This window comes from Eleutherodactylus coqui, chromosome 3, assembly GCF_035609145.1.
Source record: "Eleutherodactylus coqui strain aEleCoq1 chromosome 3, aEleCoq1.hap1, whole genome shotgun sequence".
In the NCBI taxonomy this organism is placed as follows: domain Eukaryota; kingdom Metazoa; phylum Chordata; class Amphibia; order Anura; family Eleutherodactylidae; genus Eleutherodactylus; species Eleutherodactylus coqui.
In genome coordinates, this window is record NC_089839.1 from 44,175,129 (window position 1) to 44,199,291 (window position 24,163).

The window sequence follows — 24,163 nt, forward strand, 5'->3', positions numbered from 1 at the left end:
TGTATTGACTATTCTGATTTCTGAGCTCCCTCCCGTTGCCTCTGTATCTTGGACTCTGCTTTGGTTGTGTGTCTGCCTGCCCTGACCTACAGCCTGAACTTCGTTCAAGCACCAAGCCTGCTTCTCCACTTTTTCGCCTCTTTGGACCTTCAGTACAGTGTCAGCAGCCACACAACCAGCACTATCTGTGAGTGTAATGGCTTAGGGACCCCGCAGTAAATCTAGTATCCCACTTGGAAGAGTCAAGCATGAATACCGGGATTCCCCGGGTGCTGCCACCTCAGTTAGCCCACAGTCAAACCAGTGTCTGGTAAGGAAGAGCGACGTCTGTCTGCCTGACATCCCGAAGTCTGCAATAACACTAAGCTAGCAAAAATTTATCCCGAACTTTGAACATTCTGCAGAACGTCATTATATCCATTATAACACAATGGAAAGAATTTGGCGCAAGTACAAACCTGACAAGAGAAGGAGCCCACCAAAACTCACAGACTGAACAAGGAGGGCATTCATCGGAGACCAACGATAACTCTGAAGAAGCACCAAAAATCCACATGGAAGGCTCTGTCTATAGGATCACTATATGTAGAGATTCCAATTTAGAAAACCCATTTTCATCTACTCTATTAGTTAATTCTGAGTTTATGTAGGGGATCCTCCATTAAGGGTCCTAACCTCTTGGCCAGAGTAGATTGCAGCTACAAAAAGCAACTCCGTCTATCTCTCTCTCTCTGGAGAACCTGTCCTGCCTTACATTACAGACAACCTATTGATTTCTATGGGCACCAATGTAATACATAATTTCCCCTGTGGTGGAGCTGCAGGGAAATTGAACACTTACTGCCAGGTTTCCTCACAGATTATAACTGATTGCTGGGGTCCCAGAGCCGACAGACTTTACAATCTTCTTCTTGTCAATGGAGAACCACTTCAACATACTTCTGGTTTCACCTACACTTCACTCTACCCATGACCTCCTCTACGACACCCTAATTAATTCAATAAAACAAGAAGCTATTCCTGCATCCAAATGGGGAAAAAAATCAGATGGCTTTATTCCAATTCTGTAAAAAAACATCACAGACAGAACAAGGACACCACTTATGTGTTTCTGGCCCCGTCCTTAGTCATAGGCATATATGTGAACTGTACTTTCTACTATTTTGCTGATTCTAATCAGCGTCTTATATTCTCGCATACAAGACTCCTCTTGAGATGCCCCTCTCTCCTGGAACTTCCTTCCTCGATCTAACACTCTCAAACCCTCCAAACATAAAGTGTAAATTTATCCCTTCTGATGAATTTATAATCTGGCTAGGGGCGTAACTATAGGGCATGCAGGTGCACCCGGGCCCAGGACCCTTGGGGGGCCCATAAGGCCTCTCTTCTCCATATAGTAAGCCCAGTACTATGAATAAAGCATTATAGTTGAAGGCCCTGTTATAGATTTTGCATTGGGGCCCGGGAGCTTCAAGTTACGCCTCTGAATCTGGCCTAAACTTATTCTCAGCTTGTATTATAAAACTGCCTCTTTCTGCTATGTCTAGTGCTACTTACTATTTTCTTTGATGCTTTGTATCTACTTCCTATTCAAAGGGTTTATGGACCATAGAGGATGTCCATGTGACTAACATGGAGTCCTTGGGGATAGGGGGCTGTGCCGGGATCCCCTGTAGGGGCTTGATAACAATAGCAAGGGCCTAGAAAGTAACCCAACCCAGGAATCGTGGAAAGAAAGTATGTGTGAACAAGTATCCTGTCCGGCTTGGTAATGATGACCAGCACCCGGCTCTCTTACCTCTAAGCACATCTCCCTTTCTTGATTCATAGGATAACGTTGAAAAACAAACCATATATCGTTCTACATACACATTTATGGTATAATTTAATCTATGGAAACTGTAATGTGTCACTTTGAATTTGACTAATTCTCAGTAGGAGGATATTAATAAGGTATAATCTGTACTCGCTCAAAGCTTAAGAAAACATAATTAAGGATTAAGTGATTTAAGACATATGTATAAGAAATAACTACATGTACTGACGCAGTGGGTGATTGTCTCTGCTCTGTGACATGCCTTTGAACCCCTGAATAAACATACACAGTCGTATCCGGAGGACTATTCACTAGAGTACATGGCGTACATACTTAATCCCGGACCAGCACTGCGGCTCCCCATTCTATGCCAGTACTGGCAGCTCATTCGCTCCCATCCCAATTCTTTGTTAAGAGAGAAGAGAGACGTTATAATGCTTGGCCTAGCGCATTCCTTGGTCCCTAATGTGTAGTGGAGAGGAGAAGTGATCCCTACATACAATATTAGAAAGAAGACTCCTTTTATTCCTATAAGCAGAACGCCTTCAGGTTTCTGCTCCTTAGGCAAAAAAGTTGCAGAAACCATAGGTTCTCAACCCATACAAATGAGCTGGATACTGGATAGCTACTTTCTTAAAGACACTGGCCCTTTCATGACTGGTGCTTACCTGCATGGGAATTAGACCCATGACTCCAGAGTGAAAAATAAAATCAAGTGAGCAAGTCTTCCATGGATCCAATCCAGTGTGTATCTACATCAGAATGAGAATAGCCAGTGACTTGAGCAATTTCCAACAAGACCTGGTCATTGGTGCTAGACTAGCCGGGGCCAGGACTTTATATACTGCCAACCATGTGCGGTTTTCTCATGGAACAGTGTGGAGAGTATACAGAGAATGGTGTGATTTAGGAAAAACATCCAGCAAAACAACTTATCAACAAAATGAGTCAAAGGAGGATGTTAAGAATCATCTGACGAGCATATACACAAATAAGTAAACTGAAGTCAAATACAACACTGGCTCCAACTAACATGTCCGAAATCACAACTTCTTAGCATGGATAGACTATAACAGGAAACGACCAGTTACAATTTCATTGCTGTCTAAGAGAAACAGGAAGGTGAGACTCCAAAGGGCAAATGAGAACAAAAATTGGACCATTGAGCAGTGGAAAAGCATCAACTAGTCAGATGGATCCAGACTTCTGTGGCACTACGCTGATGGGAGGGATAGAATTTTGCACAAGCAACACAAATCAACCAATCCTTCCTTACAGCTGTCCACACCTTCATTTAAATTGTGACAAAAACAAGAAGCTTCCTGTCCACATGGCCAGTATTCTTGTAGAATAATCTTCTAGTTGTTACGGACAACGATTGTGGACCTACTGTGCCAACCAACCGGTTTGGCTTTGGGCTACTCCCAATATGGTTGGCAGCTGACCTCCGGTATAAGGCATCGCGAAACCGGCCAACATATGAGCAATAACGGATGGGAAATCTTGCCTTTTGTTAGTAAGGGAGATGGGGGTACCCTTGCCTATAAGCGGGGTAGACGTCCTAGCAAGGACGGCCCCACGGTCTTCCTCTATAGCCTGACTATCCCTTATGGGACACTGGAGAGAAGTACAGGACACAGATCAGGGCTATAAACACCACATAACTAGGTACGGTACAAAGACAGGATCTAGCAGAAGACAAACGTATACAGATAAGATTACGGACAGGAGACCTATGCTGGGTGACTGAGGCAGAATCACACCAGTTTAACATGCGAAGTCAGGGAGCAGCTAACATACAGGATACAGGTCAGACAGAAATGCTATGCTATTTTATCCAGGAAAACACCTGACAGCTGAATGGACTCCATTATAGTCAATACTGCCCATTTGGCACCATTTGGTTGCAACATAAAATGGATTTGTCCAACCAGTGGATTTTGTTGTCCTGCTCCCATTACAGAACAAGAGAATGGAACCCACAATGTTAGCGTCAAGAAGCCTTAGTCGCATTAAATGGCTTATTTTAGTGATTTCGGATGATAATCGTTTAAAAAACAAAAATGCAAAGAATCGTTCACAATGATCGATGCCAAAAATAGGATCTGTCAGGGTGCAAAAGCTTGTCCCTGCTCCGCTGAAAATAGAAGTGTATGACCTGATTGGCCGAATTTGTCTGATTATTTGCCATTTTGTGCGAGCCCTTTTAAAAGTTTTTTCATCATCACACAGTTTAGTTGGCATGTCAATGGGTGAATCGTTCACATGAACAATCCAAGAGATGAATGATCAGTCACATTATAGTCAAAGTCTTATGTGTATGGGCACCTTTAGAAATACATTATAAGGTAGTTTACCAAATGCAGAGGGCACTGCTGACAAAGACAGGCTTACAGTGCATAGATATTGTAAAACCCTTTAAAAGTACTGCTCAAAGTCCCTACAATGGGTAGACATACTCTACATCCAGAATCTGCTCATAGCCGCCAACAGTTGAGCATGTAATACATGCCTATGGTGAGACCACTAAGGCTTTAGCCATTCTTTGCAGAAGCTCTCTGCTCTGACACATAGAGAGGGCTCATGAAAAAGGGATCCTACTAGAGAGGGCATATGGAGAAAAGTTGTCCAGATGGAACAATTCTTTTGAGAAGAGCAGCTCTGGGGCATAAACTGCTGCTTTAAATAAGTAACATCCTGTGCAGACATAGAAAACTAGTAAATTCTTTATGATTTGGACAGACAGGCGATTTTATTATAAGGTGCTTTTTTAACCAAATACGATGTTACAAGGATAGGAAATTTTGAAATCTAAACTGCACATAAATAAGTGCGTCTTCCTTCTGTTTAGACAGCCTCCATCAAATGCTCCTCAATTATCTTGTACTGACGGGATTGTTAAAGTAGATGGATGTCAGAGTGGGAGTGCATTATCTGCATCCGGATATTTGTGCTATGACTGCTCTATTTACGAATAAAAACAATCATCTTTTATCAATATTCTAAGTGATCGTGTTACTAAACAGAACCTTTACATCTGGCCAAGAACTTGCATTGTTTGATGCTCTGGTCCAGCTGCCCCAACATAGCAAGCCTTCACGTCCATGTAAGGGCTCACACCCACTGGCTATACGATATCCTTGCGATGCGAGAGTGAGTGAAAACACATGATAACGAAACCAATGATTTTCAATGGTTTCATTCTCATTAGCGATGTTTTCACTGTAACCTCGCATCACGAAGAAGAATCTGCAATATCGCCCATTTTTTTTAATGGGGCCAGCGCCGGCCCCATTGAAAACCTAGGGAGTGCATTGCGCTCCTCTGACACAGCTGTGACAGCTATGGCAGAGGTTTCCTTCATCTCTGCGGGGACCATGGGGATGAAGGAATGCCCTGTCATAGCTGTGGCAGAGGTCCGCGATGCTATCCCATTGCTTTCAATGGGGCCGGGACTGCTGCAGCCCCATGGAAAGCAATGGAATGAAGGCTGCCACCACGGCAATGATTTTTGGGGAAGGGCTTGAAATATAAGCGCTTTCCTGAAAATTATGGCTAGCTGTTAAAAAAAAGTTAAAAGATTAACTCACCTAGAAGAGCCATCCGGCTCTTCTCTCCAGCCCCGGCAGTCATCTTCCGTATTCTGGAGGCCGGGGATTGAAAAATCCCCGCCTCCACAAAGCGCTGCCTCTGATTGGCTAAGCACTGTGGCCAATCAGAGGCAGTGCCCAGCCGTGATTGAATGACAGCTAAGTGCTGCCTCTGATTGGCTGAGTTCATGCGCGGTAACAGTGAAAACATTGCTAATGAGAATGAAACCATTAAAAATCATTGGTTTCATTATCATGTGTTTTCACTTATTCTCGCATTGCAAGGATATCGTATCACCAGTGGGTGTTCACTCTTAGGAAAAGATTGCAAGAACAGAGAAAATGAACCCATAGAGCCCCTTGAGGTGAAGTAGGCTCAACGAGTTGCAGATCAATAGATCACTGGGTCCATTCAGAGGAAGAAAAAAAAAATACCTGTGTGTGTAATATTTACAGTAGGAACTACTCTCAGTGCCATGCAAAAGACTCATTTTTTTATAGTACCTCACTGATTAGTTTTTGCAGCAGTCATGTGAATAACTCTGTGTCCAGACTATGAAAAAAGCAGCTATCTCTTCCCCTCTCCCAGCCAGCAGTTAGATAACACGTGTCTGCTTCTGTGTTTCTAATCTAAATGGAAATGAATGCATATCACAGAGATAGTCTATGGGGCACATGGAGAAAGGGGCAGTCCAGCTGCGGTTGGTCTCTTCCTGAGAGCCAACCAATAGCAATGGGGTTTGGAAAATGGCCCAAGGGTTAATGAAAAGGGTGTGGAGGGGGAAATGAACAGCACGACTTTCTTTTGTAGTGCAAAGCTGGACACCACAAAGTAAGGGCTGATATTTTCATCCTAGCAATAAGGTCCCGTTTTTATGTATGCTACTGCAAAGATAAATTGTAACCTGTGAATTTAATTACTCATCTCTTAAGGGCATATGTACAAGTACCCATACCGGATACTTCCAAGAAGGTGAGTTTCTTCCATGATTGCCACAGTCCAATTTTTATTTATTAAAGGGGTTGTTATGAAATTCCATTTGCATGTACAATACCTTATTAGGGAATTCTGAGCTATAGAGGTTGTTGGGAGAAACACACCTTTAAAATCCAGAGGCAAATCACTTAAAACAACAAAACAAATAGGAACTTACTCTCCTCAACCCCGGTGATCCATGATTCCCCCAGTGACAACTGACAGCGGAAGTCAGGTGACCACTACCTGCAAATCAGAGGCCGCAGTGTCATCATTCATTCTCCTGACATCAGCACTCACATCCTGCATGCCATGATGCCAGGAGTTCTGCATAGTTATGCTGCAGCCACCCAAAATTTGGGAATTGGGCCATGTAAAGGGACCAACGATCATTCAACAAAAGTGAATGCTCATTTGCTGGCTGATCGCTAACTTTCAGCAAACGTAAAAATACTCGTTGATCGACAGTAAATCTCCCTGAATGTTCAGCTTGCCTATGGGGACAAACGATCATTCATCCCCATAAGCCAATACTCAGACCATGTAAATGAAATGAGCGCTGATTGACGTGTATATTGACTGGCGCTCATTAGACTGGGCTGATAACTTGGCTCATCTAAAAAGACCCTTACTGCCAATTTTCCTTGCTGTTGGCAGACGATCAATGGGGATCCCAAAAGAGGGATTTTTTTCTATTCTGTATATTGTCAATCAACCTTGCTTAAGGCGAACCTCTTTAAATCTCTATCAGGGCTGCAACTGCTCAGTGAAAAACCTCTCCACATCCTACAGAAACCGAAAGCCAGCGCATGATATTGGCTCTTCTGTAGGATAATAGTTCTTTTCTTGTCAACCATTAAATCTATGGTCACATTACAGCTAAGAAAAGGCTCCTCATTCAGCAACGTGTTTATCTGCATTGCAGCTGAAGCTGGACACAGACCGGAGGATGTTATTTTTTTTTTCTCTTTTAACAAGGGCAACGAAGAGAAAACCCAATGAGGTGAACAATACATTTACGCACGGCTGCATTATCTATCAGCTGGTACGGACACCTCCATTCAGGTGTACAAAAGGTAATGCGCAAGCTGCTGACCCCGAGACCAAACGTATCACTGTGTTCTGCTTTTATGTTACTATATGTACAATATTTAATAACCTGTAATATTTTGTACTATTGGACAAACTATCAGCAGATTTGGCGTTCAGCACCATCTCTAGGCTGATGACACCCAATTATAGACTTGCTCCCAAGACATCACTACTACTACGAAACATCAGCGATTGTCGGCTGTCGGTATTCTATTCTATCATATCCTCTATCTGAAATGGAATCTTTCAAAAACGAAACTACTTGTGTTTCTGCCGTTTACTTACTGGCCCAAACCTGATCATTAGATTTCAGTGTGAGGTGCTAGTGTAACTCCTAGGGTTACCTGCACCTCTAAACATCTCCGGAATCCACCCTTTTCATAAAAGCGTATAAAGCAAAAAGTCTTATTGTTGCAGTGGCGTAGCTATAGGGGTCACAATTGCAACTGGGCCATTAGGCCCAAAAGCCCCCCTTGCCACAATATTATGCAAGAATCTATTTACTGGGCCCCCTTGCATCTGAAACTTTGATACCTACTCAGCGCCATTGTCTGATAGAGTGCACAGCGCTCCAGACTCTCCCTCTACCCGCTCTCGGAGTACTATATGAGCGATGGAGCGTAGAGACGGTGGAAGAAGTCAGGTGTGCTGTGCACCCGGCGCTGAGTAGGTGGAGAGCAAGAAGACAGGAGGAAGGAGTCAGGTGCGTTGTGCAGGCGGCGCTGAGTAGGTGGAGAGCAAGAAGACAGGAGGATGGAGTCAGGTGCGCTGTGCATCTGACACTGAGTAGGTGGAGCAAGGAGACAGGAGGAAGGAGTCAGGTGCGCTGTGCAGGCGGCACTGAGAAGGTGGAGAGCAAGGAGACAGGAGGAAGGAATCAGGTGCGCTGTGCACCTGACAATGAATAGGTGGAGCAAGGAGACAGAGGGAAGGAGTCAGGTGCGCTGTGCACCCAGTGCTGAGTAGGTAGAGCAAGGAGACAGGAGGAAGGAATCAGGTGCGCTGTGCACCTGACAATGAATAGGTGGAGCAAGTAGACAGAGGGAAGGAGTCAGGTGCGCTGTGCAGGCGGCGTTGAGTAGGTAGAGCAAGGAGACAGGAGGAAGGAGTCAGGCGAGAAAAGGCAGAAGTAGAAAAATCTGTAAAAGAGATATGAGCATGTGGGGAGGAGCAGGGGTAAATGCAGAAATACTTTCACAATTCTGACTGGGCCCTTAAAGGGGTTGTCCCGCGCCGAAACGGTTTTTTTTTTTTTAAACCCCCCCCCCCCCCCGTTCGGCGCGAGACAACCCCGATGCAGGGGTTAAAAAAACAAACCGCTCAGCGCTTACCTGAATCCCGGCGGTCCGGCGTCTTCATACTTACCTGCTGAAGATGGCCGCCGGGGTCTGCTCCCTCCGTGGACCGCAGCTCTTCTGTGCGGTCCATTGCCGATTCCAGCCTCCTGATTGGCTGGAATCGGCACGTGACGGGGCGGAGCTACACGGAGCCGGCATTCTGCACGAGCGGCTCCATTGAAGAGAGCAGAAGACCCGGACTGCGCAAGCGCGGCTAATTTGGCCATCGGAGGGCGAAAATTAGTCGGCTCCATGGGAACGAGGACGCTAGCAACGGAGCAGGTAAGTAAGAAACTTTTTATAACTTCTGTATGGCTCATAATTAATGCACAATGTACATTACAAAGTGCATTAATATGGCCATACAGAAGTGTATAGACCCACTTGCTGCCGCGGGACAACCCCTTTAAGCTCGGGGGCTCAGAGTTTGCTGAACATAAAGAACAGAGCCTTCCAGATTCATCAAACAGCAGCGCTGCACTCACACTGCCTGTAGGTTATGTGGTCAGAGCGAAGAACAGCTCCTACACCTCCTGATGTCCAATGCCTACAGTGCATAGTGAACAGGAGACGGGGAGGAACTGTTTTCCGTTCTGACCACATAACCCACCGACAGGCAGTGTGAGTGCAGCGCTGCTGCTTGATGAATCTGGAAGGCTCTGTTCTTACTGCTCTGCAGATGGGGGAAGTGAAGGGGGGGGGGAGGGAATGTAGCCTTTTCTTCAGAAATTACAGGGGGAATCAGTTGTGCCCTATTAGTTTAAAGGGGCACAGAGGGGCTCTATTACTTTAAAAGAGTTGTCCAAGTTAAATTAAAAAACAAAAAAACTTGCTCCCTATGTATAAAAATAATAATTGTATACTCTCCTCTCTCGGCTCCCCACAGTTCCATCACTGGGTCTGTGATGACAGCCTGCAGTCACCCTGTTTACGAGATGTCAGAGGCTGGTGCAGCCAATCACAGCCCTCAGTATTCAAGCTGACATCTATGATTGGTTGCAGCATCCTTTGACATCCCATAAACAGGCAACACAGAGCAGGCGCTAAGAACAGTTGTAGTGCCTGGGAGCCAGGAATGTATGCTATATATTATTTTTTTTTTTTAAATTAATACTCTTTAATGTATAAAAAAATAAACTTGGACATCTCCTTTAAGGGGCAGAAAGGGACTACTATTACTTTGTGACCATTAAGGGGTACTATTACTTTTCCAGGACACATAGTGAGCTTTATTACTTTGCAGAGAGACTCAAAGGAGAAGTATTGTTATGTGGGGCATAAAGGGGTGTTTTAGAGTGTAGGGGCATGAAGCAGGCCCTATTTCTTGCAGTGTGGGAAGTATTACTGCGTGCAAGCACTATTACTTTGTGGCTCTCTTTTACTGTGGGAGACAATGTGTGGGGCATTGCTGGTATCGACAGGTTGAGAAGAGTGTACACAAATGAGTTGTAGCTTTAAGAAATCTTCATGTCGGTCTGGGCCAGATGGAGAAGATAAGAGGAAGTAAACAACACCGATCAGAGAAGACATCACTTGTGATCACTGGAGGTAACTGCATGATAATTACTGTCACTGTGTAGAATTGGTTCGGCATTGTACAGAGTGTACTAGAGCTGAGCCGCTGTATCTGGGCTGTTGTGGTATAAATGTTTCTTTATAGATATGCTGTGAACTATAAATATAAAATGTTAAGTTTGTATGTATTTTTGGGGGTCGAGCCATGGCCAGTAGCCATGCAGAGTAGCTGTGGAGGTTGCCATTGCCCAAGCTGAACTTTTTCATCCAGGCCCAAGATACTTTAGATATGCCCTTGACCCTGATCCATTCTTTTCTTGACTACTGTACTGTGCCAGAGACTGAAGTGGTTGTCCATCCAGTATAAAATACAATTCAAACTTATCACTCTCATCCATAAAGTTCTCCACAGTGCTGCACCACCGTATATATCTCCTCCCTCATCTCTGTCTACTACCCTACCTGTGTTCTCCACTCTGCTGATGACCTGAGACTAAGGGTGCTCTTACATGGGATGATCTGTTGGGCGCAGATGCCTGACAGGTCGGTTTAGAGATGATTCGTGCTGTGCTTTTACACATGATCGTCGATAGTGAATGGAGGCGAAGCGTGTCTGGGATCATTCTGGCCGCCCACCGCCATTCACAGTAAGTTCTTCCTTAATCCAAACCTTCAACCGCTGTCCCCAACATGTTTCCTGAGCTGTACCAGTTCTCTGGAATGTGCTACCCCGGATAATCAGGTCACTACCACAGTCACTGGTGTAACTAGGAGCCCTTGGGCCCCGATGTGAAATCTGAAACAGGACCCCCTATCTACCATGTGCCATTTATAATACTGGTATCTTGGTATGTAACAGGGGGGTCTTTGGCCCCCCCAAGGCTCCAGTAGCTACCTCTGCACCCCCTATAGTTACACGCTTGCCCACGGTTTTAAGTGTGTCCTAAAAACACATCTCTATAGGGAGGTTTATCACATCCTCTAATTTAACTTTTCTCGATTTACTCCTCGTCTATGCTCCTCCTCAGAACCCGACTGCTCTCATCCCGCTGTATCCCCCACATCCCTTATACCCAAATACGCTTCATATCTGTATGTACACAGGGACAGGCTGTCCTATTTATTTAAAAGATGGCTGAACCACTGACCAGAACAAGCACTTTTACCTCTTGTGTCACCTTTATTTTTTCTTCTAATTGTCTGATTTTCTCTGATTTGGAAAATATTGCAGAAGGCATTGGCAGGATACATTGACGGTGGTTAGCACTGTTGCCTTGTAGCACTGGGGTCTTGGACTCAAATCTGACCAAGGACAAGATCAGCATGAAGTTTGTGTGTTCTCCCCGTGTTTGCATGGGTTTCCTCTGGATACTCTGGTTTCCTCCCACACTCCAAAAACATACTAATAAGTAACTTAGACTGGGAGCTCCGATGGGGACAATAGCAAGTGATGTACAATGCTGCATGTATACGCTATAATAATAATAATCTTTATTTATATAGCGCTATACAAATGAGCAAAATACAAAATAATATATCCTGCCCTGTTTGTTTAGCTCTTTCTTTGCGTTTTGCTCAGTTTTTATTGATATTGAAGAAATATGAACAGTACATAACAGAATAACAGGAAGAGATTCTGCACATCCAGTGCCAAATAGTAGGTTAATTACCAAAAATTGTTGTACCATGTTTCCCCAAAAATAAGACACTGTCTTATATTAATTTTTGCCCCAAAAGAAGCGTGAGGTTTTATTTTCAGGGGATGTCTTATATTACTTACCTAGCAGGCTTAGTCCAGGTCCCTCCCACTGCTATCCACAGCTCCGGCGCGGTTCCTGGTTACGGGATTGATAAATTCCGCCTCCACGAAGCGATGGATGTGATTGGTTCTTTGGGTGCTGCTCTGCCAACCAATGCAATGCTTGATGAACCAATCACAGCTATTGTGTTATGGAGGCAGGATTTGCAAATTGACTGAGCTGCGGCAGATAATCAGACATAATGCGGGATTTATTATGCCATGGTTCAGCCAATTCATAAATCCCGCCTCCACAACACGATGACTGTGATTGGTTCATCGAGCATTGCATTGATTGGCAGAACAGTGCCTGAAGAATCAATCACAGCCATCTCTTTATGGAGGCTGGATTTATGAATCCTGTGACCAGTGATCTTGTATGTGCGGTTGAGGACTGTGAAAACCGAGCCGGAGCTGCAGAGAGCAGTAGGAGGGACCTGGACAGAGCCTGCTAGGTAACATATCTTTTTTCTTTTTTATGTAATGCAGCTAGGGTTTATTTTTCCAGTAAGGCTTATATTTCAAGCCTCCCCAAAAATCCTGAAAAATCAAGTTAGGGCTTATTTTGGGGTAGGTCTTATTTTTGGGGAGACAAGGTATATGGATATAAAATTTGGGTACAGGATTAGTAAAGATAGCATCTTAAGTAATCGTCTAGTCAGCATGGATATAACTTATTATAGAAGAGAGGGGACAGAAAAAGATAGGAACCAGATGGGAAGGAGAAGAACAAGAAGAAGAAAAAAAAAAGGAAGGGGGGGTTTACATTATAGCAATAGAGATTGGAAATTAGGAGAACGCTGGAAGGAAATCCAAGGGTCCCAAATACCAAGAACGTCTCCTGAATCATCAGCTACAAACTCCTCCATTCGCATCAAGACGTTGATCTCTAAGATCCATTCCACTAAGGATGGGACCTGAGGGGATTTCCAATCTCTCGGTATAACAGCATGTGCGGCTATTAAGAAATGATGTAAAAGATCTTTTTTAATGGATGCAATCGAACCGGGCAGCATGGAGAGGCGCGCAATTTGTGGATTCCCCGTGATGGAAGGTTCACTAACTTTTGTTTCTGTGGCAAAAAGCAGAAGGGTCTAAGGACTAGACGCTCCCACTATACATGGAATAGAGTTCTATGTGCCAAACTGAAGCTCTAACGCTCTGTGGGCACCCGGGGTAGAGGCGAAGCAGTGTAGCTGGGCCCCTATACCATCTGGTTGGTGTTTTACTTGTTTTAACCTTGTTAAAGTACAATAAATACAATGACGATCTCCTACTCCTTTTTCATCATGTTTCATCCCATACTTGTAATCCAAAAGCTAAAAATTGAGAACAAGAATGCTAGAAATGTAGTCTGCAAGTGTCCTAGGAGGCATCTATTTTATCTCCCCTCCTTCTCCCTCCTCTAGTGCTCAAGTATGGAAAATAATGTTTGTTAAATAGGTGAAGCATACGTGGCTGTTCCCCATCTGGAAGGCAGCTTGCTGCAGCCGAAAACATTTCTGTAACACCTGTACTGGATTTATGTCCGGAGCCTATAGGAACAGAATGCCCGGCAGAGGCCATGCCATGTATTAGGAGGAACACACATGTGCTTTTCAGTAGGAAGCAGTCTTATCAACATTTTCTAGTAAAACAAACAGGCTTTACATGTCGCTGGCAGTCACACTTCCTCCAGAATACATGGCACAAACTCCTTGAAGACTTGGTGCAGCAGCAGCTATATTTGTGGTCCCCCTTAAGGCTCTGCTCCTATATCTGAGTAGTCCATCTGAAGTTAATGTCATGAATGGTTCTCAGTATATACCTCCAAAGGAAGGTATATAAAGGCATACAGGCATACGGTGCAATACGGTCCCAAGTAAGAAACGTATGCCGCAGAGTATGTTTTTTTTTTTGCAATATGTCTGCGAATAGAAAAGCAGTCCTATATACAGTTTAAAAAAAATGTACAGATTCTTATCAGCCCAAGAAGGAGGGTTATGGGTACCTTACAGTTTAAATGTACATTACAAAAGCACTCAGAACATAGCCTTAGTGTACAGCCGTGGCATTTTCCCTTCCTCATAGTCAAAGCAGTCTCCTATTTTCCTAGAAGTCACAACAGTCACTCTTTCGTCCAGCAGTTGTAATAGCGCCCCCCTCTTCTCATAGTAGTCAAAGCAGTCCCAACAGTACCCGTCTTCACACAGTAGTCATAGCAGTACCAACCGTACCCCTCTTCTCATAGTAGTCAAAGCAGTACCAACAGTACCCGTCTTCACACAGCAGTCATAGCAGTACCAACCGTACCCCTCTTCTCATAGTACTCAAAGCAGTACCAACAGTAACCGTCCCTCCATAGTAGTTACAGCAGTACCAACATTGACCACCTTCTCATAGTAAAGAACCACCAACACTGTCAACCCTTCCCATAATAGTCAAAACAAAACAAAAGGGTCCACCTTCTCATAGTAGTCAAAAAAGAACAACAGTGCCTGCTTCTCATAGTAATCAAACAGGAACAATTGTGTCCCCCTTCTCATAGTATTTACAGCAGCAACAGTGCCTACCTTCTTATAGTAGTCTAAATAGAAGCAACAGTGCACCCTATTCTCAGAGTAGTCACAGCAGTATCAACAGTGCTTCCCCTTCTCATAGTAGTCACAGCAGCAGCAACAGTGCTTCCCCTTCTCATAGTAGTCACAGCAGTAGCAACAGTGCTTCCCCTTCTCATAGTAGTCACAGCAGTAGCAACAGTGCCTCCCCTTCTCATAGTAGTCACAGCAGTAGCAACAGTGCCTCCCCTTCGCATAGTAGTCACAGCAGTAGCAACAGTGCTTCCTGTTCTCATAATAGTCACAGCAGTAGCAACAGTGCCTCCCCTTGTCATAGTAGTCTAAATAGAAGCAACAGTACACTCTGTTCTCATAGTAGTCACAGCAGTAGCAACAGTGCTTCCCCTTCTCATAATAGTCACAGCAGAAGCAACAGTGCCTCCCCTCTCATAGTACTCACAGCAGTAGCAACAGTGCCTTCCCTTCTCATAGTAGTCACAGCAGTAGCAACAGTGCTTCCCCTTCTCATAGTAGTCACAGCAGTAGCAACAGTGCCTCCCCTTCTCATAGTAGTCACAGCAGTAGCAACAGTGCCTCCCCTTCGCATAGTAGTCACAGCAGTAGCAACAGTGCTTCCTGTTCTCATAATAGTCACAGCAGTAGCAACAGTGCCTCCCCTTGTCATAGTAGTCTAAATAGAAGCAACAGTACACTCTGTTCTCATAGTAGTCACAGCAGTAGCAACAGTGCTTCCCCTTCTCATAGTAGTCACAGCAGTAGCAACAGTGCTTCCCCTTCTCATAATAGTCACAGCAGAAGCAACAGTGCCTCCCCTTCACATAGTAGTCACAGCAGTAGCAACAGTGTCTCCCCTTGACATAGTAGTCACAGCAGTAGCAACAGTGCTTCCTGTTCTCATAATAGTCACAGCAGTAGCAACAGTGCCTCCCCTTCTCATAGTAGTCACAGCAGTAGCAACAGTATCTCCCCTTCTCATAGTAGTCAAAGCAGAACAATAGTGCCCCCTTTTCTTATTGTAGTCAATGCAGAACCAATAGTGCCCCTTCTTCTCATAGTAGTCAGAGCAGTGCGAGCCTTCTCCTCTTTCTCTCAGTGCTTCTTTCACATACTAGACTATTCATAGCAATCTCCCAGAGTAATCACAACAGTGCCCCTTACTTCTTCTATCAGTAGTCACAGAAGGGTTCTCCCCTCCCACATTAGCTCCCCCCCCATCCCTAGCTCATTCCCAGAAGCTTCACACAGCAGGGTTCCACTCCTTTTCCCTAGTAGTCACAGCAAGCTTGCCCCTCCATACCCCCTAGGTTACAGAAAGATTTCTTCTCTCCTATACCTCTCACACTATGTGTATTCCATGTGCGCAACCTGTTCCTGGCTCTTGCATGAGGCTTCAGTCTTCGTTAACACAGATTAATGGAGGATTAGCAAACAGCGGGCTGTCAATATCCAATCGACACTGTGCACTCTACCTGCTTGGCATAGTACCTAATTCCATATGTATTCACATCAGGACTTGTCACCACTTTTTCTCTATAAAGTATACGTATGGGAGTGTACCAATCACTTAGGGCCTTCTCTTTTCATGTTCTAGGGCTTTAGAGACCCTAAAAAATTGAATGGTTAAAAAGCTGATGTGACAAGTAGGGCGGGACTCCTTTCTCTAATATTACACACTATTATCTATAGTTAAAAAAAAAACTTGAATTATTGCAGTTTTCACTCTGACCACTGAGCCTCATAATAGACTGACACTTCCAGTTCTCTAGAGATCACTTGTCATCAGTCATCTCATTATCATGACAGGCCTTTTTGTTCAAAGAAAGGCAACACCTATATATAGATAACGCAACATTCGTAGTTCAACATAGATGATGTTAAAGCTCACCTCCTCCCCCTCCTTGCACAATGATCTCTGCACAGGTTATAAAGCATGCCCACAAACTCCCCACAGAAGCCAATGACAGTCTGTAGGTTCCTATGTCCTTGTGGCTATAGTAAAACATATCCGAATGGATTTTAACCCTTTCCAATCCAATTTTGAATTCAGGGTTTCCTAGGGAGCTTTCTCTTTCTGCCATTATACAATGGCACCACCTGCTGGCTAGAGCCAGTACTGCAGCATTTGACATCCTGGAGAAGCCCCCAACAACAGAGCGGCCAGTAATATAAATAAATAAAATAAATCTTGGTATTTGTATAGCGCCAACTTATAACGCGGCGCTTTCAGGTAATTATTACTTAATTACCCCCCACCAAGCTGGGTTCTCATTTTACCGACCTCGGAAGGATGGAAGGCTGAGTCAACCTTGAGCCGGCTACCTGACGCATGTGGGGATCGAACTTGCAACCTTCAGGTCGTAGGCGAGAGCTTACACTCTGCGCTACACAGTAAGAATATACAGTAAGAATACCCTGCCGGATGTCTTCTGATATCGGAAGCTGTAAAGCCTGCAAATCAAAATGTCTTTAGACGTCAGACAGTGGATTGGAAAGGGTTAAGAGAGCAGCAGAAAATAAAATTTAAAAAAATGTACAATTAGAGAATAAAAAGAGATGAGAACATAATAAGTTTCAGCATCTGGTTTTAATTATTAAAAAATATAGATGATACATTCCCTTAAAAGAAGATCTGTTATGTCCTTTGATCAGTGGGGTGGCTACATAGCTTTGCAGCTGTGGCCCTGTTGACTCTACCGCGCTCTTCCATCCTTTTTACACCCCCTCCTTTTTCCTCTGTGCTGACCTCCGTTAGGTTCAGCTCTTGGAGCTTTGAATCTATCAAGTGGGCAGTTTTTTCTGCTTGTTATCAATGGGCGATATCAGGTTTAAGTTTCTCTCTGCCCACTGATGCAATCTATTGACAATGAGTGGAGGAGACCTTCCACTTGACAGATTCAAGGTGCTGGAAGCTGAACCCAATGGAGGTCAGTGTGGGGGAGGATGTGCAAAGAAAAAAGAGGTTTGTAACAAACAAGTCATGCCAGACTAATCTAATTTCCTTCTATGACAGAATCCCTACTGGCTTGAAATGCAGTAGATATAGTCTATCTTGACTTCAGCAAAGCATTTGATAATATATCTCATACCATCCTTATTGAAAAAATGACCAAATATGGGATCGACAAGGCAATTGTGGGGTATCACAAGGTTCTATCCTGGTCCCAGTGTTGTTCTATATTTTTATAAATGATCTAAATGAGGAAATTGAGGGGAAACTGATCAAATTTGTCAACAAGGCAATACTTGGAGGGATAGCTAAACCTTAGAGAACAGAGAGTGAGGATTCACAAAGATCAAGACAAACTTGAACAGTTGGCGGCGACTAACAGAATGGTATTTAACATGGAGAAATGCAAAGTCCTACATCTGGGCAAGGAAAATGAAAAAAAAAAAACACATATAAAGAATGGGAGAGATTGGGCTAAGCAACAGCACATGAGAAAAAGATTTGCTTATACTGATAGATCACAGACTAAACATGAGTCAACAATGTGATGCAGCAGCAAAAATGCAAACACAATTCTGGGATGTATTAAAATAAACATAGAGTCTAGATCACATGAGGTAATTATCCCCCTCTACTCTTCCTTGGTTAGACTTCATCTGAGTACTGTGTCCAGTTCTGGGCACCCCAATTTTAAAAATACGTCGACAAACTAGAGCAAGTTCAGAGAAGAGTTACCAAGATGGTGAGTGGCCTGCAAATTATGAGGAACGGTTAAAGCATCTGGGTATGTTTAACTTGCAAAAAGAAGGCTTAGTATCTGTCTACAAATATCTGAAGGGCTGTCACAGTGCAGAGGGATCAGCCCTATTCTCATTTGCACAAAGGAAAGCTAGAAGCAATGGGATGAAACGGAAAGAGAAGAGACTCATAAGATTTTACAAAACAACTTTTTGACAGTGAGGGTGATCAGTGAGTGGAACAGGTTGACTTAAGTTTTATTTAATGCAACATTGTTTTAATGCTTGAAGTTTGGTACCCCTGAGTGCTGGGGAGCAAATACCGAGGATGCATAGCAAAGATCTTCGCAGGGGTGGAGTTAATGAACTGGGCAGCCAAAATGTGAGCTGCATAGCTGCAGTCAGTAGACATCGCCAGAGAGCAGATGCCTCACCTACTGATAGCTTGTAGCAGACTCCAGCTATTGAGAGTCTGAAGGTCAGACTCTTCTTACTCACCTCGGCAATTGGAGTCCTAAATTCAAAGAGAAAGGTACACAGCCTTTGGAAGTTGAATCTTGAGACGCAGAGCTATTGAGCACCATCACTTGCATCCCCGGTACTGGCGAACTGCACCTAAGTGCTGTAGAAGGGCTTCTTAAGTTGAATAGATAAGTTTAGAACAAAGAACTTAGCAGCCTATGAGATGTATTGCTGGGGAGTTTGAACTGGGTCATTTGACTCAGAGCGTTCGTTAGGCATGAATGCTACCAGATGGCGACACTATGTGGTCAACCCCCACCTGACCCCCTTGCACCAATGCCCAAATCAAGATTTCCCCTACCTGACACCCAGGGTCATCACACTTATGTCGGTGAAGCTCTCCTGTTACATACGCGGAATGTGTAGATAGGCTATGCACAAAAAGCACCGAATAGTCCATCAATAGAATCAATCTCTCAATATTGTGAATGTGCTGAATGTAGTGTGTCACAGCACATGAATTGTTAAGTTTCAGAATGCAATACGTGTATGTATTCCTTATCTGATTGGACTATAGGCCCTTATACAGAAGAGGAAAACCTATGCTTTGTAGTGCCAGTAACAAGGATTGAAAGATAAGAGGAGTCAATAGGAAGAATAGCAATACTAAATTATGTTAACATAAAGACATAGTTAGTCAACAGAAATAGTATATAATGCGATAACAGTACCCTGATTGCAGCCATTTCCTTGTCTAGGCGAACCTTAAGAGCTTTGAGACTTTGTAGATGTCAATAAGCCTTATGATCAATAATCTTTGTAACCTTTTGTAATAGTAACCTTTGTGTGATAACGCCCTCTTTCTTTCTGTCTAAAAACAGGCAATGTCTTCAATTAAGCAGAATTCTTTTGACTTCTCATGAGAAAAGCATCTTGCTATAACACGAAAGTGCTTCGTGTTATTAATAGATACCACTAGCAATCGTCTCATCACGGGCTTCCATATCTACCAATTTGGAACCTGGCAACGAGGTCATCAGATCGGTACCGGTGTGGTCCGATAACAAGTGTAAAAAAAATGCTATCTCAGCATGGCTGAATTAAAAGATTGGCTTCCTACATAAAAATACATTTACAGTAAGTTCCCAGATCCACTGATGCAAGAGGCAATGGTTTCCTGGATAATCAAAGCCTTAGCATAGGTCAAAATAGCAATTCCTAATCTTTCGGTGCAGTTTGTGAAGCAGTTTGCATATTAATTCAAGTGCATTATATTTGTAAATGAGCTAATCTCTTACAATGGATTACGGAAAACCTGTCTATGACATAATACAAAGTGACAAACTTACTGGATTCCTGGAAGCTGGAAAAAAAAAAATCCGCTTCACACTCCTGAAAAGGTTATCTGAATGAAGGCCGGTACAACCCCATGTCTTAAACAATGCTCCTCGGACAGAGCTGGTGTCATATTCTCAGGATATTGCCCTTTAACAATGCCGCTGATAGTTATAGACAGAGAAAGTTTAATGGGCATAAGTGGTTATCCAACACCAAAATGACTCGCGCACACAAAAGGTATTAAGCTGGTTCCTATAATGAACTGTATTCCGTAACATTAATTGTCTAGCACAATTGGAGGCACCTGATGGTTGACTTGTTACCTGATTAATGATTAGTAACCTTATGGCAAGGGTTCTAGTATCTCATATGATATGAAACGCGCTCCCACATAAATGTTTTATGACCGCCGCTATCGCTTACTCAATTATGAAAGAAGCAAATTAAGCTGTGGGCTTCACTTCAACTCGTAATACATGAAGGAAACCAAATATTGAACAAAGTTTCAGAGCCGGAGCTTAAGTAGAACTCATGGGGCTATTTAAAGCCTTGTGATGAAATGACACCAGGCAGAAATAGTTGCTTGTAGAGTAATTTTATCTGACCAGGAGATATATACTGGAGCTGGAAAGGTTACACTTTGTATGATACTGACTGTCCAGACACACTAGACCTCAAGGATGTGAACTAGTAAAGGCCGTAGCAATCCATTCCCATCCAGAAGATGAAAAAATGATCTGTACGTAAGAAGAGATGACTCTACTGTGTTTGTATAATTTAGACCTACTGCATTTGGTTATTTTAGGCCCTCTACCTAGTCCGGTTTACTAACATCGGATAATTTTAGAAGCGCTGGACTGTTATTTTAGAAAGGTCTCATAAGGTAAGTATCAAGTACTGCGCATGTCAGCGATGCGGAACTTTAAGGGGTTTTCCAGGATCTTCAATGGATGGCCTATCCTTATGTGGTCAAACCAATTAACAGTGATAAATGGAAGTTACTGCACATGGGCAGAGGACATACATGTCACCATTACACACTAGGGGCTTATTCACAGGAGCGTGTATTGGTCACCGTTTTCATGGACGGTCGATATACGCTACCATCTGATGCATTGGATTCCAATGCATCAAATCACACAGGCGTATTCCCACGGCATAAAAGAGCCCGGCTGGCAAATATAGCATTGGGCACTTTTACGCCGGGCAGCAAAGATAGTCAGATAGCAAAGATTTGTGCGCGGAATACGTAAGCCGCTGCATAGGCTCCTATGGGAGCCAATGACAGCGGCTGTTTGCAATGGGAGGGGGCGGGACAGATGCGGAGATTAGCTCCACCCCATCCCATTGCTGGCTGTGGACAAGGGGAGGGTGCTCAGCTCCAACCCTCTTCGGCCCACTACCATTGCAAACAGCCGGAGGGAAGGAGAGAGGAGGTGAGCCAGCTAGGGGGAGGGCAACGGCATTGCGGCCATCTGAATGGGTGCACAATTCAAATGTTATATTTGTGCGCCCGTTCACGCGTTTTTACGGCGCTGGCGGGCACATGTAAAGACGCTTATGCTTGTGGAAAAGAGCCCTAATTGGGAAACCACTGGGTAACACTGAGATGGAAAAAGGACTTGGGGATTTTAATTAACTGTAAACTAAAAGCCCATTTACACTGAAAGATGATCGCTCAAACGATAGTTAGTGGTTACGTATGTAAAACAGACCAACATAATAGTTAAAAAAAAAAAGTAGAGGGTGAAGTTTGAAAGTTAAGAGAGAGAGAAGACTCTGTCAAAAGGAAACAGAGGGCAGTAATAAGGTAGTTGTGGAATGTGCTGCAAAAAAGATAATTCTGGTGGCCAACTTGTCACTTATGGGACCAAAATCAAGATTTGAGGCTAAAAATCACTAACTAAAAAAATCTCTACTGCGCATGACTGGCAGCGAGCGTCCGCGGTCATCCGAAGTAAAAGAATTGACAGATAGCAGGATCGCCGGCTGCGGTCAGAGCCAGATCCCACATGCGGGATCCAGATCAGCCGTGTGCATCCGGCCCTACACAGAGTGATTGTTGTTCACTTATTCAATTTTGCGATTGCTGAGCTAAAGGTTGTAGGCATTTACATCGGGCAAAATATAATTTGCCGACTAGTTAGGGGGTGTGAGCTTATTTGGTGCTTGTGTATTTGAAATTTTGCCCCCCCTTCCCTAACGCATGCTTATTGGTTGCCAAGTCCACTGAATGCACATAAATACGTGCAAGCGGTCTTTGAGGGAACATTCAGTGCTGGGAGAAGTCACAGCACCCAATGTTTTATCGAAGACCAAACAAGAAAGAGACCGGCAGCAGTAAGTGTATCATCAAAGACCAAAACCAGACGGAGACTGTAGCAGTGAGTGTTCTTCCAAAGACCAGCAAGGACTGTTCAGTCGCGGATCACTCTCATGTATTCATGTGTCTACGGGAACCAATGAGCGGGAGGGCAAAATGTTCAAAAAAAGGTGGGAGCCAATCAGCATTTGGTGGGATGGGCACACCAAATAAGCACACACCCCAGCAAAGCAGTTGGCTAGTCATTAAAAGACAATTACCTGTTTACACTAGACGATAATCAACTAGTAACGTTCATAATTGAGGGAGGAGGGGACGACAATTTTCTTCTTTTGGATAGCAATATGATTAGAAAATGAAGATGATGACATCATATGTGTTATTTTATTGTGTTGAGTTTTTTTTCCAAACTTTGTGTAATAATTTTAGTGTCCCTTTAAGGCCGGGCTCACACAAATGTGTCGGTACTGCATATTTTGTGCGCAGGTCTTGAACGCGGAATACACTGTACGGATCTCACATAGGCGACCATGTTGTTGCTCACACGAACTGTGCAAAATATGCGCACAAGAAAAATCGTAGCAGGCTTTATCCTGGCGCGAGTTATGCATGCATGGATGCCAATGCCTCTTGTGGGTGGCACGCCCTGAATTATGGTCGTGTGAGCCCGGCTTAATGGTGATAAGGGTTTATTTTTGCAGAGAATTTACAGGAAATGAATCCAAATAGAAAACATAATATTTATTAACTAAAAGAACAAAATGGAATTAAATGTGGTGCTTAGAAATCGTTTTCACTACAATTACTCAGAAAGATATATGGTATGTAACCAGAACATCAGGGTTATGTAAATCACAGCTGGATGAGGGCAGGATGGTTTCTCCAGTGAGGGCACTGAGGAAAGTCACAGTGGACCGCTAAAGCACTGAATTGTCCTTATTAATGCATGCCCTAACCCTGCCAAGGTCATAGAAACCCAACACTGAGAGGGGTGAACCTACCCAAGAACTCCTTGGTTCATCCTATACAACACCACAAAGATAATGATTTGGTACTAGATACAACTGAGGTAGACATAAGAAATCTCCCAACAGGTTTCCTCCTTGAGATGGTAGCGTCGCTCAAGGTCCTTGAGTAGTTGGACAGGAAATACTTGCGTAGTTGACACGATACATATTTGTACTGCACAGAAAATTACAGTAGCAGCATTACTGTGAGGAACACCAGATCCAATTTGTAGTATTAGCTATCTTCTAATCCACATCTTAATAAAAAAATATATTAAAAATGTATCATTTTAATATTTTTCAGCACATTCATCAAATATTTAAATATCTGAATAAATAATTAATGCATCATTTTAAAGGGGCATAGCTGTAACCGGGTGCAGAGGTAGCAGTTGTTTACGAGCCCTGGTACCCGGGGGTACCCAATGGTATCTCTGTCATGTAGGAAGACATCAGTATGCCATCAGATGTGCTACATTTCTTGACCAGGAGCTTTATGTTATTACCTAGGTTCATCAACGGATAAAAGAATGACCCGCAGTAAGGGCTAATTGGTTTTAGCACTAAGTAAACATTATTAACACTTAGGCCTCCTGTCAACGGGCGGATTTGCACTGCGAAATCCAGAGAGGGATTCCGCCCCCGGATTCTGCAGCAAATCCAGCCC

The 24,163-nt window shown here is 43.7% G+C and overlaps 1 protein-coding gene across 3 annotated transcripts in view; it reads right to left on the reverse strand.

The window, feature by feature from the left end:
• TTC7A (tetratricopeptide repeat domain 7A) overlaps positions 1-24,163 on the reverse strand; it is a 436,415-nt gene that overhangs the window by 79,146 nt on the left and 333,106 nt on the right. The window lies entirely within an intron of this gene.